We start from the raw sequence: 12500 nt of genomic DNA, 5'->3' as shown, positions 1-12500 counted from the left end.
TAAAACTGATCTATCGAGATGCGACTTAAATCCCAAATCCATTTTGAAGAATGTCACAAAAAAAGAATAAATAAATAGATAAATAGATAAATAGAAATTATGATAATGATTATTATCTCTGTTCCTTCGTTAAAAGAACGTCGCAAATCGCCGATTTTATGGAGCAAGCGATTTATTTTCCATATTAATAGTGTAAGCAGCTGAAACCTTAAAAAAGAAGAGATAAAGAAAGAAAGAAAAGAAGTAGAAGAAAAAGAAAAAGGAAGATATATATATATATATATATATATATATATATATATATATATATATATATATATATATATATATATATATATTTATTTATTTATTTATTTATTTATTTATTTATTTATTTTTAAAAATTCTCCTGAAGGAGCTATCTAATTCGTTATCATAGTCTGTTTATTTTTTATGAGGAAAATCAATATAATATATCGTAAATGTGATTGCTGTTGATTGCATTTTTATAAACATGTTTTTTTTTTTTATTGTGGTTGCTTTTGATTGGATGTTTTTCATTCTTACTATTTGCTTTAATCTTACTTCTCTTTGTTTCATTCTCTTTCTGTATGTCTGTTTTTCTTTCTGCCTGTCTATATGTATGTCTGTTTGTCTGACTGGTTTTATTATCTGTCGGAATGTGTGTCTGTTTGTTGTATATTTGCCTGTCTGTCTGTCTGTCTGTCTGTCTGTCTGTCTGTCTGTCTCTCTCTCTCTCTCTCTCTCTCTCTCTCTCTCTTTCGCTCTCTCCCTCTCTCTCTCTCTCTCTCTCCCTCTCTCCCTCTCTCTATCTGTCCGTCTCAATGTGTCTGTCTGTCTGTATGTATGTATGTATCTATGGGTCTCTCTCTCTCTCTCTCTCTCTCTCTCTCTCTCTCTCTCTCTCTCTCTCTTCCTCTCGCTCACTCTCTCTCTCTCTCTTCCTCCCTCCTTCTCTTTCTCCCCCTCTCCCGTTCCCTGTCCACCTCTCTCTTTCTCCCTCCTCCTCGCCCCCCTCTCGTCTCCAAATCTCCCAACCCCTCGTTTTCTGTCTTCATTTTCCTTTTTTCTTTTCAGGAAACGGAGTTTTGACTGACAGCCTCGGCCGGAGTCACCACTTAAATGCAAGATTTGTTCTAGATTCCTGTTAAAAGTGAGTTTCCTTCAAGTTATTCCTTGCAACAGAGAGCATTATGCAGATCATTATTGCGAGAGACGAGGCTTTAAGTACAGACAAATAGAATTTTGAGTGATAAAAAAACGAAAAAAAAAAATTAATAAATTGCAAAAAATATGAATATGTGACCTTTTTTCCTGGTTGTTTGAGGTCAAGCTCGAAGGTCAAAGCGTGACCTAGGACAGCTGTTGAAATCTTTAATATATTAATTAAAAAAAAAGTCAGACCTGTTAACATAGATAGAAAAACGAGACCATGAGAATATTAGAAAAAAAATACCCTCCTTGTTGATCATAATCATAATACTTAACCGATTTTTATTATATATTTACATGTTAGTCAATATTTAATCATAGTTATAAATATTGCAAGATAATGTGTGTGATCTGAAAGCTTCTATTAATGCTATGAGTCATGTAAATAAATTATTTTAGAAATCGGGTACAGTGGTAACTTGAGAATGTCAGAATATTCCTGAACGAAGTAAAAAAAAAAGGTAATAATAATGATAATGATGATAATGATAATAATAATAATAATGATAATAATAATAATAATAATAACAACAATAATAATAATAATAATAATAATAATAATAATAATAATAATAATAATAATAATAATAATAATAAATGATGATGATAATAATAATAATAATGATAATAATGATAATGATAATAATAATAATAATGATAAAGTAAAACAAAGAAAATTACTCTTTCCTATTTCCAAACCTCGGATTTATCCATCAGAAAACTTCGTGAAAACAAATACTCGGTTTGTCTTATTTTCACCGTGTTCTGAAAAGGAGAAGATAAGTCGCTGAAACAGAATGAATAAAAGTAAATAAATAGATAAATAGATAAATGATAACAATGATAATAACAGTAATAATAACCGCATTTTTGGCCCTGTGTTTACGTTTACATAGGCCTGCATTAAGGCCTTGAATTTTTTAGGCTGATAAGAGTTTTGTTGAAGAAGCTAACGATTTTAGCGAATGTTGTGATTATGTGAAGTTTCGCGATTTATTTCTCTTCCCATTCGTTTGTCTGTTCTCGTCTGTCTGTCTCTCCCCCTTCCCTCCCCCCTCTCTCTCTCTCTCTCTCTCTCTCTCTATCCCCACACCCCCTCTCCCTTCCCCACCTCCCCCACACCCCCTCTCCCTTCCCCACCTCCCTCCCACACACCCTCTCCCTTCCCCACCTCCCCCCACACCCCCTCTCCCTTCCCCACCTCCCCCCACACCCCCTCTCCCTTCCCCACCTCCCCCACACCCCCTCCTCCCTCCCCACCCCTCCCCCCCTATCCCCCTCCCCCCCACACCTCCCCCCTTCCCACCCCACCCCCCTCTCCCTTCCCCACCTCCCCCCACACCCCCTCTCCCTTCCCAACCTCCCCCCACACCTCTCCCTTCCCACTCCCCCACACCCCCTCCCTTCCCACCTCCCCCACCCCCTCTCCTTCCCCACCTCCCCACACCCCTCTCCCTTCCCCACCTCCCCCACACCCCCTCTCCCTTCCCCACCTCCCCCACACCCCCTCTCCCTTCCACCACCTTCCCCACCTCCCCCCACACCTCCTCCCTTCCCCACCTCCCCCACACCCCCTCTCCCTTCCCCACTCCCCCACACCCCCTCTCCCTTCCCCACCTCCCCCACACACCCTCTCCCTTCCCCACCTCCCCCCACACCCCTCTCCCTTCCCCACCTCCCCACACCCCATCTCCCTTCCCACCTCCCCCCCACACTCTCCCTTCCCCACCTCCCCACACACCTCCTCCCTTCCCCACCTCACCCCCACACCCCTCTCCCTTTCCCCACCTCCCCCACACCCCTCTCCCTTCCCCACCTCCCTCCCACACCTCCTCTCCCTTCCCCACCTCCCCCGACCGCAATCATAAGGCATTTGTCAGTCCTCGCTCTCCTTATGCTCTAACATTATCGTGCATCGGGCATCACTTGCCCTGATATCTTCATCAACTTCGACGCTTTGTTTTCCTTTTACAGAAAGGCTGGTTTCGTTTGGGATTGTATTGTGTTTATATATATATATATGTATGTATGTATATATATATATATATATAATATATATATATATATATTATATATATTGTGTGTGTGTGTGTGTGTGTGTGTGTGTGTGTGTGTGTGTGTGTGTGTGTGTGTATTCGTGTGTGTGTATTGCTATCTCTCTATCTTTCGATCTTTGTATTTTTATTTATTTATTCTTAAGAGTGAAGATAAGAAGAGAGAGAGAGAGAGAAAAGAGAGAGAGAGAGAGAGAAAGAAAGAGAGAGAGAAAGAAAGAGAGAGAGAGAGAGAGAGAGAGAGAGAGAAAGAAAGAGAGAGAGAGAGAGAGAGAGAAAGAAAGAGAGAGAGGGAAAGAGAGGAGAGAAACGAAGAGAAAAATTGATATATTTTTATCCTGCCTTCTCTTGTGTTTTCCTTTGTTTTCTTCATTTATCATCAATCCCTTTCGTTCTCCTCTCTTCCTCTACTTCTATTGCTTCACTTTTTTTCCGTTTATCTTCTTCTTTCTTTATCTTCTCCTATTCTTCCTATTCCTTGTTCTGTATCTCTGTCTTATCCTTATTCTATTTATTTTTTTGCCTCTTTATCTTCTCTTTTTCCTTATATTTCCCTTTCTGCCTCTTTCACTTCCCTCTCTCCTCCTTTTTCTTGTTCCGTCTCTTTATTGTCTCCTTATTGTTCTGCCTCTTTATCTTTTCCCTCTTCTCGTGTTTCTTGTTCTGTCTCTTTATTTTCTCCTTCTCCTCTTCCTCCTTCGCGTCAACCTTCCTGCTTTATACTTTCTTCTCTCTGCCTTTACCTCCACCTCTTTTTATCTTCTCTTTCTCTTTTTTCCTCTGTCTTCTTCTCCTTCTTTTTTTCTTCTTCTTATTTTCTTCTTTTTCTTCTTCACATCATCATCATCATCTTCATCACTACCTTCTTCTTCTTCTTCATCATCATCTTCTTCTTCATCAGCATCATCTTCACCATCTTCCTCTCCTTCTTCTTTTTCATCATTATCATCACCATTATCATCATCATCTGCTTCTTCTCCTTCTTCTTCGTCTTCTCCTCCTTCTCCTTCTTCTTCTTCGTCTTCATCGTCATCATCATAATCCTCATCATCATTCTTTTCATCATCGTCTTTTCTGTCATCATCCTCATCTTCTTTTTCTTCTCATCTTCCTTCTTCTTCTTCATCGTCATTATCATCACCATCTTCACCATCATTATCTTCATATTCTTCTTTATTATCATCTTTTTCTTCTTCATCATCATCATTATCACCATCTTCCTCCTCATCATCATCACCATCATCGTCCTCCTCCTCCTCCTCCTTCTCCTCCTCCTCCTATTCATCCCCCTCCTCCTTCTCATCCTCCTCATCATCTTTTTCTTCATCATCATCTCCTTCTCCTCCTGCTTCCTCTCTTTCCCTTTATTTAATTTTTTTTCTTTGATTTTTTTTTACTTTGAAAGAGAAAGTAACAAACCAAACATGGTTCTTCTGAAACTGAAAACTTAGGAGCCAATAACTTCAGCATTTAATCACTCGTTTATATAAACTTGTGTACACTTTATCTATAACAAGTTTTTCTAAGTCATTTTTTTATACGTCTATTTTATCTAGGTGAGTCATTCTTTGATTATGTACCTTTTTGTTAGTTTATTTGGAAACTGATTATCGTTATTATTATTTTTTATCAGTGGTTGTGGTAGCATTATCGTTGTTTTTTATTATCAGCTTTGTTTTTGTTATTATTAACATTATCATCGTTATCAGTATGATGATAATAACATTATTATTATTATTATTATTATTATTATCTTTATTATTATTATTATCATTATTATTACTATCATTATTATTATCATCATCATCATTATTATCATTATCATTATTATCATTATCATTACTATCATCATCATTATTATCATATTATCATTATCATTATTTTTATCATTATCATTATTATTATCTTTATCATTATTATTATTATTATTATTATTATTATTATTTTCTTTTCTTTACATCTGCTAATTGAAATCAAACACCGGGTAACTACCAGCAACCTAGGGTGATTGAAGTTTGAGGCAAATGGAACACTAACAGAAATATGCTCACAACTTCTGCAGCAGGCTCCTTGAGTGTATAGCAAAAGCAGTACATTACCTCCTTATACTCTTCCCTTGTCCATTTAAGTCTTGTTTTCTTTTGATTGTTACTACAAGAAGGCCGAACCGCAGGGCCAGGGGTGGGAACTATCCCGTCCTAGTAACCTCTGGCGGATTTTTATGAATGGAAGAGTTAGACTTAGTTCTGCCATGAGGGATGCGCCCCTTCTTGATCCGTATTATTATTATCATTATTATTATTACTATTATTATTATTATCATCACCATAATATTATTATCATTATCATTATTATCATTATCATTACTATCATCATCATTATTATTATATTATCATTACTATTATCTTTATCATTATTATTATTATTATTATTATTATTATTATCATTATCATCACCATTATTATTATTATCATTATCATTATTATCATTATCATTACTATGATCATCATCATTATTATATTATATTATTATTATTATTACCATTATTATTATTATCATTATTATTATTATTATTATTATTATTATTATTATTATTATTATTACTATTATCATTTTCCTTACCATGGTAATAATAATAATAATAATCATTATCTTTCTTACGATTATTGCAGTTATTATATCTACCGTTATCATCACTATTATCATTATTATTTTTGCCATTATTTTCATTTTACTATCATTTTGCTACTCCTATATTATCATCATCATTTGCTATAATTGCTACTATCATTGGTATCATTATCATTGTATTCAAATATCATCTTGATTACTGAAACTTCTGTTGCCATATTGGACAAATATATATTAATTAATATACAAGAGAATGCAAAAAATGGAAATTCGATTAATAATCTGTTAAATGAATACATAATTAAATAAATTATCGAATGAATGGATATATAAATAGATAAGCAGATAATGATTAACTATTGGAAAATATATGATAATAATAATGATAACGATGCTAGTAATAAGAATAATGAGAACAACAGCTCTGATAATAATAATTATAATGATAATAATGATAATGATGATAATGATAATGATAATAATGGCAATGAGAATAATAGCAACTGTCATAACAATAATAGCAATGATAATAATAATGTTGAAAATGATACTGAGGAAGACATGATTAATAGTAATAGAAACGAAAATATTGATAAAGATAATGATAATAATGACAATAATGATATTAATAATAAAGATAATGATAATAATGACAATAATGATATTAATAATAAAGATAATGATAATAATGATAATGATGATAATAATAATAATAGTGATAATGAAACAATCATGATAATAGTCATGATAATAATAACGGTGATAATAATGGTATTGGCATTAATGACGATGATGATAATACCGATAATAATAGTAATAATATTGAAAACGATAGTAATGTTGATAATAATAGTGTTATGATAATAATAATGATAATAATAATAATAAAAGATAATAATAATAGTAATAATAATAATGAAACCAACAAATTATGATAATGAGAGTAATAACAATGATGATAATAAAGACAGTGATAGCAACAATTATAGTGATAATGATGACAGAAGATAGTAATATTAGTAATAAAGATAGTGAGAAAAGATACAGCACCACGGTTAAGATCCATGACGTCATCACCGGCTCAACCGAACCTATAATCGCGTGGTTAAGAGACCGGGTTGCCATGGTAACGAGGGAGATGATTAGCGGTTAAAAGTGAAAGATTATTGATTCGTTCATCATTTTTTTTTTTTTTTTACGACTAATTTATCATTAAATCGTTTTTTTTTTCGGTCATGATCCATGTTCTTCTTGGTCCTCCTTTATCGCTGTTTTCATTATCTTAATCTTTTCCTGAAATCGGTTTCGTTATCGTTGCTTCGAACTGTAATTAGCGATAATGAGGGGGGAGAGGGATTGATAATGGTTGTGATGATGGTGATTAATATTCCATTAGTCTGTTTTAGTATATAGGATTCTTCTTTTATTTATTTATCTATTTATTTATTTATCGTTGGTTAAGATTTTGTTAATGTTCTTCTCTGAATAAAGTTTTTTTTTTAATCTATTTACTTGTTTTTTATTGTTTATGTTTGTGAGATCATTCGTTTTCATATAAATAACAGAATTTTTCCTTTCTCCTTTGTTACAATGTGAACAGTAGGAGAGAGAACGAGAGAGAGAGAGAGAGAGAGAGAGAGAGAGAGAGAGAGAGAGAGAAGAGAGAGAGAGAGAGAGAGAGAGAGAAGACAAAGAGAGAGAGAGAGAGAGAGAGAGAGAGAGAGAGAGAGAGAGAGAGAGAGAGAGAGAGAGAGAGAGAGAGACTGAAAAAGAGAAAGAGAAAGAGAGAGAGAGAGAGAAAGAGAGACAGAGACAGGCAAACAGACAGATAGCCAGACATAATAGGAAGGAGGGAGAGAAGAGAGAAAACGAGAGAAGGAGAGAGTTAGATTAAAGAGTTTAGGTAAGAAAGGAAAAAAGGAAATTAAAAAGTTTAGAAGGCGAAAAGGAGGAGAAACAGAAACGGGAAGTAGAGAGGAATTAATAAACGAGGAATCAGAAGAGAAAGTGAAACAGGGTTAAAGAGTCAGGAAAGAAGAATTGAGAAAATGAAGAAAGGAGAGTGCATAGAGGCAGAAAATAAGGGAAATATAAGAAGAACAAATAATCAGAAGAAATTTAAAGAAAATAAGATGCAAAAAAAAATAATAATAACTAAAGAAGAAGAAGAAGACGAATTAGAAAAAGAAAAACAAGAAAGAATAAGTTAAGAAATGTGGATGAAAGGGAACGAGGAGACAAGGAAAGGAGATAATAAGGGGCCGAAAATAGGGAAAGAAAAGGAAGAAAAGAGATCAAGGAGGCAAGAGAAAGAGGAGAAGGAGGAGAAGATAAAGATAAGAGAAGGAGGAGAAGAAGGAGAAGACAAAGAGATGAGACGGAGGAGGAGAGCAAGAGGAGGAGGAGAAGGAGGAGAAGAAGTAGAAGAAGAAAAGGAGAAGAAGAGAAAGAGAAGGAGAAGAAGAAGAAGATAAAGAGAACAGAAGGAGGAAAAGGAAAAGAGAAAGAGAAAGAGAAAAATAAGATGAAGAGAAGAAAAGGAGAAAAAGAAGAGAAAGAGAAGGAGAAGAAGAAGAAGATAAAGAGAACAGAAGGAGGAAAAGGAAAAGAGAAAGAGAAAGAGAAAAATAAGATGAAGAGAAGAAAAGGAGAAAAAGAAGAGAAAGAGAAGAAGAAGAAGAAGATACAGAGAAGAGAAGGAGGAAACGAAGAAGAAAGAAAAGAGAAAGAGAAGAGAAGAAAGAGGAGAGAAGAAGGGGGGGGGGGAGACATCTGACTTCCTGCCAATCTTCAAGACGACTTTTAATGACCTGCCTGATGACCTCCCGTTCCAGGTCGCGTCGGGTCGAAGGTCAGCGGGTTTTCAAATGCCAGACTCACGGGGCCGTCCGTTCGACCGTCCATTCATCCGTCCGTCCATCCGTCTATCCATCCGCCCGTCCATCCATCCGTCTATCCGTCCATCCATCCGTCCGTCCGTCCATTCATCCGTCCATTCATCCGTCTATCCGTCCATTCATCCGTCTATCCATCCGTCCGTCCATTCATCCGTCTATCCGTCCATTCATCCGTCTATCCGTCCATCCATCCGTCCAATAATGACTGACGATGACGATAGTATTATTATTATTATAAATTATGATGATTGTGAGAATGATGAAAATAGTAACGCTAATAATCATCATCATTGCTACAATATCATCATCAACGATCATTATAAATATAATTGTTCAACCATCGATCACCCTGAACATGAATAAAAAGACAAATTAAACAAACCGACATAGAGACAATAAAAAAAAAGAGAGAAAAAGAAAGAAAGAAAAGAAAAGAAAGAAAGAAAGAAAGAAAAAAAAAAGTAAAACTTTCAATTGAGTTTGGAACACATTTCACGAAGCAGCAAATTTCAGTCTTACGTAAGGGCCTTTGAGTCAAGAAAGTGTCAAGCAACTCTCGGTGATTATCTTGGTTTCACCGTCTATAAGACGCGAGGAGGGAAATGGTAAGCCATTTTGTTCGAAATAATACTCGTCTCTGTGTCTGTTTCTGTTTTTTTTTTCTCTCTCTCTCTCTCTCTTTCTCTCTCTCTCGCTCTCGCTCTCTCACTCACTCATTCACTCATTCACTGTCTCTGTCTCTTTTTCTCTCTGTCTCTGTCTATTTTTCTCCCCCTCCCCCCCCTCTCACTCTATTTATCTTCTCTCACGCTGTCTCTCTCTTTCTCTGTTCTGTTTCTCCCCCCCCCCCTATCTCTTCATCTCTCTCTCTCTCTAATCCCTCTGTATGTCTGTCTCTCTCCGTCTCTCTCTCTTTTATTTTTTCAGTTTTATCTTTCGTTATTTCTGTTTCTCAATCTACACTGTGTGTGTCTTTTCCTCTTTTTTGAATCTCAGTTAAGGCATCTATCTATCTCTTCTCTCACAAAAACGAAGGCTCCCCCCCCCCAAAAAAAAAAAAAAACGAAGTACAAACGAAAAGAAAAAATCCCCAAAACGAAGCTCTAAAAACGAAGCCCAAAACAAAACCCAAAAACAATCCCAAACCCAAAAAACAAAAACAAAAACGAATCCCCCAAAACGAAGCACCGACCCTCCCCCCTCTACAATGCCAAGAATGCCTCGCCGGCCGCGGGTGTCTCACGAACAAACCCCGCCAGCGTGCGTGGGAATCCTCGCATTCTAAAACGGGCTTGCACGAACGGCGATGATCCAGTTTTCGGTGAGCTCGACGACTCTCGGAACGCAGCGGGGCATGTAGAGTCGTTTGTAGTGGTCGTTACAAGACCACCGAACTTAATGACCATTTTGCGAAAACGGGCTGTTTAAGACGGACCCCCTTTTTGTGTATGTTTGAGGTGTGTGTGTGTGTGTGTGTGTGTGTGTGTGTGTGTGTATGTGTGTGTGTGTGTGTGTGTGTGTGGTTGGGTTTTAAGGTCCTGTTTTTGCGTGTGTGTGATTTTTTTTTTTTTTTTACTTTATTTCTGTCTGTCTGTTTTGTCTCTCCCTCAATTCCTCTCTCTCTCTCTCTCTCTCTCTCTCTCTCTCTCTCTCTCTCTCTCTCTCTCTCTCTCTCTCTCTCTCTCTCTCTCTCCCTCTCTCTCTCTCTCTTTTACCTGGGTATAATTTTGTTTCTACTTTTTTTATACTTTTTTAGCTAGTTTAAGTGGCCAATCTTGTCGCTCTGCCTTTCGCCACGATACCTGAGGACTCATGAAGAGAGAGAGAGAGAGAGAGAGAGAGAGAGAGAGAGAGAGAGACAGACAGACAGACAGACAGACAGACAGACAGACAGACAGACAGACAGACAGACAGACAGACAGACAGACAGACAGACTGACAGACAGACAGACAAACAAACAGGTAGACAAACAGACAGAGAGAGAGAGAGAGAGACAGACAGACAGACAGACAGAGAAAGATATATATATATATAGATAGATAGATAGATAGAGAGAGAGAGAGAGAGAGAGGAGAGATAGATAGATAGATAGATAGATAGATAAATAGATAGAGAGAGAGAGAGAGAGGAGAGAGAGAGAGAGAGATCACTCCAAGCCGTTATATATGTACCCCTGACGTCATAACAAGGAATCCGGATAAAAAAAAGTGACGTCATCTATTGCATCAAAGCTTGGAGGGGGGGGGGGGGGAGGCATGCATGTTAATTAATTAGCAATTAATGACTAGGAGGATGAGGTGGACAATCTACATGATAATTGAAAGTGTTTTTGCTACTGGTGCTATTAATACTATTGATATTGCTATGGTCGTTATAGATGGTTTTGATGTTTGTATTGTTTAAATGGTGTTGACTAAGATTATTATATAGTTGTTATTAATTATGACGAGGTGATGGCGATTGGCAATTTTGTCATAATAGCATTAGTGATTATTTTGACAATATAGTAATAGTAATATGACGCTAGTGATGGTGATGGTGGTGATGATGAGGGTGGTGGTGACGGTGGTGGTGGCGGTGGTGATGAGCAAGATCAAGAGGATGATGAGGGTGGTGGTGATGATGATAGTGTTGATGGTGATGATAATGGAGATAGTGATGACTGTGATGGTATAGTGAGGATGTGGAGGGAGTGGTGATGAAGCGGCGAACACAACTGCGAAAATTGGCAATAATATTAACTTGCTAGACAAATGATAATTAGCAACATGCCTTCTGTCCATTCTCCTTGCACACGTCATCATACATCTCTCCTTCCCCCTTTCCTTCCTTCTCCCTCTCACATTCTCCTTTCTTCCTCTCTCCCCCCTCTATCTCCGACTTTCTCCCTGTCCCTCCCCTTCCCTCCCTCTCCTATCCACTTTTCTTCCTATCCCTCCTTCTCAATCCATCTCTTTCTTCCTCCTCCTTCCCTACCCATCTCCTCCCTTCCCCCTTTTCTCCCCCTCCCTTTCCCCGTCCTCCTCCTATCCCCTCCCTCTCCTCACCTCCCCTCCCCCTCTCCTCCCCTTCCCTCTCCCCCTCCTCTTATCCCCTCCCCTCCCCTTCTTCTCCCTCTCCCTCCCACCCCCTCCTCCCCTTCCCCCTCTCCCCTTCTCCCCCTCCAATAAACACCAAATAACCCCCCCCCCCCTTCAACAATTTATCATCTGCTCTCAAAGGAGTGTGTGGGGGGGAAGGGGGGGGGGAGGAGGTAGGAAGGAGAGAGAGAGAGGGAGAGAGAGATGAAGGGAAGAACAGCCAAAAGCGAAGAACTTTAGGACACCCCCCCTAAAAAAAAAAAAAAAAAAAAAAAAAAAAAAAAAAAAAAAAAAAAGCCAGCAAAACGCATTCCATTGGCTAGAATTATGAGGCTCATTTGGCGGAGAGAATAAACCCATAAAACGAACTTAGACCCGAAAAGAGTAGAGGCTGTCAACGCTCTCGGTCAAAACGGGTTGCCTCTCGCGCTCCGTCTCTGGATGCTGTGACGAGAGGGAGAGGGAGGGAGGGAGAGGGAGGGAGTGGGAGGGAAGGAGGAGAGGGGAGGGAGGGGAGGAGGGGAGGGAGGTGGGAGGGAGGGAGAAGGAGGTGGGAGGGAGGGAGAAGGAGGGGGGAGGAGGGAGGGAAGGGGTGGGAGGGGAGAAGGAGGTGGGTGGGAGGGAG

Source organism: Penaeus monodon, chromosome 43, assembly GCF_015228065.2.
Source record: "Penaeus monodon isolate SGIC_2016 chromosome 43, NSTDA_Pmon_1, whole genome shotgun sequence".
Classification (NCBI taxonomy): Eukaryota; Metazoa; Arthropoda; class Malacostraca; order Decapoda; family Penaeidae; genus Penaeus; species Penaeus monodon.
This window is presented reverse-complemented; position numbering follows the sequence as displayed.